At 44.0% G+C, this 1108-nt stretch overlaps 1 non-coding gene across 1 annotated transcript; it reads right to left on the bottom strand.

Annotated features, from left to right (window-relative positions):
- Window positions 1-322: 322 nt before the first annotated feature.
- On the bottom strand, window positions 323-429 carry LOC145071586 (small nucleolar RNA R71). The gene has a single exon (XR_013690591.1). It is a non-coding gene; the product is annotated as a small nucleolar RNA R71 (small nucleolar RNA).
- Window positions 430-1108: the final 679 nt, after the last annotated feature.

A 1108-nucleotide genomic window follows, 5' to 3' on the forward strand; every position in this document is an offset into this window, starting at 1 on the left:
GCAACCCGCAATTCCCGCTACTGCTACTTTCGAACTAAAGGGCCACATACTCGCTCAACTAAAGGAGATTCCTTTCTATGGAAAAGACCACGAAGATGCCTACAAGCACTTGGATGAAGTCAATGATGTAGCTGATTACTTTAATGTTCCAAATGTGCCTCGCGAGACCCAGTTACTTCACATGCTCCCAGTTACATTCAAAGGTGCTGCAAAAGATTGGCTCAAGTCACTCCACTCCCCCCCCCCCCCCGGGTCAGCCACCACATGGGCCAAGATGAAAGAAGAATTTATTGATCACTTTTGCCCACCTTCCAAAATAGCCAAGTTGAAGAAGGACATTGCTAACTTTGAACAACAAGTTGGGGAGTCATTATATGAAGCTTGGGAAAGGTACAAGAGCCTGCTAAGGAATTGCCCACACCATAACCTTAATAGCCAACAAGAAGTCTCCATCTTCTATGATGGAGTTAATGTCACAACCAGGAAGTTACTTGACTCGCAAGGCCCACTCACAAAGAAGCCACCCCCGGTGATCAAGGAATTGATTGAAGAATTCTCTAAGCATTCTAGAGAATACCATAATCCAAGAAATGATGTTACTAGGGGAGCCGCTTATGCAGCTACTAAAGACTTGTCAGCGGTCATGGCTATGCTGAAAACCATGGATAAGAGGATGGATAAAATGGATCAAACGATCCATGCTATTCGGGTGGGTTGTGAGAATTGCAATGGGCCTCATCTTACTAGAGATTGCGACTTGGATGAAAATGGCAACAAAAGGTGCAAGTTTGTTGCTCAAGTGGGGACCGATATGGTGAAGATTGGCGCAAACCAAAGAAGGAGTGGCTCCCTTATGACGAGTACAAGAAGGCTAAGGAGGAGAAGTACAAGCAAAAGGGAAGGGGTTTTTACCAAAAGGAGGAGCCGGCACAAGAAAGAAAACCAAGTTTGGAAGAGATGCTCACCAAATTTGTAGCTGCTTCAGAAAAGAGACATAATGATTATGATGCTGTAATTCAAAAAACAAAAACCATACTTAGAAATCAGCAAGCATCTATCCACAACATTGAAACGCAGCTTGGGCAACTTGCTCAACAAATCAACCAAA

Source organism: Lactuca serriola, chromosome 8 (genome assembly GCF_051521515.1).
Source record: "Lactuca serriola cultivar US96UC23 chromosome 8, Lser_US96UC23_V15, whole genome shotgun sequence".
NCBI lineage: Eukaryota > Viridiplantae > Streptophyta > Magnoliopsida > Asterales > Asteraceae > Lactuca > Lactuca serriola.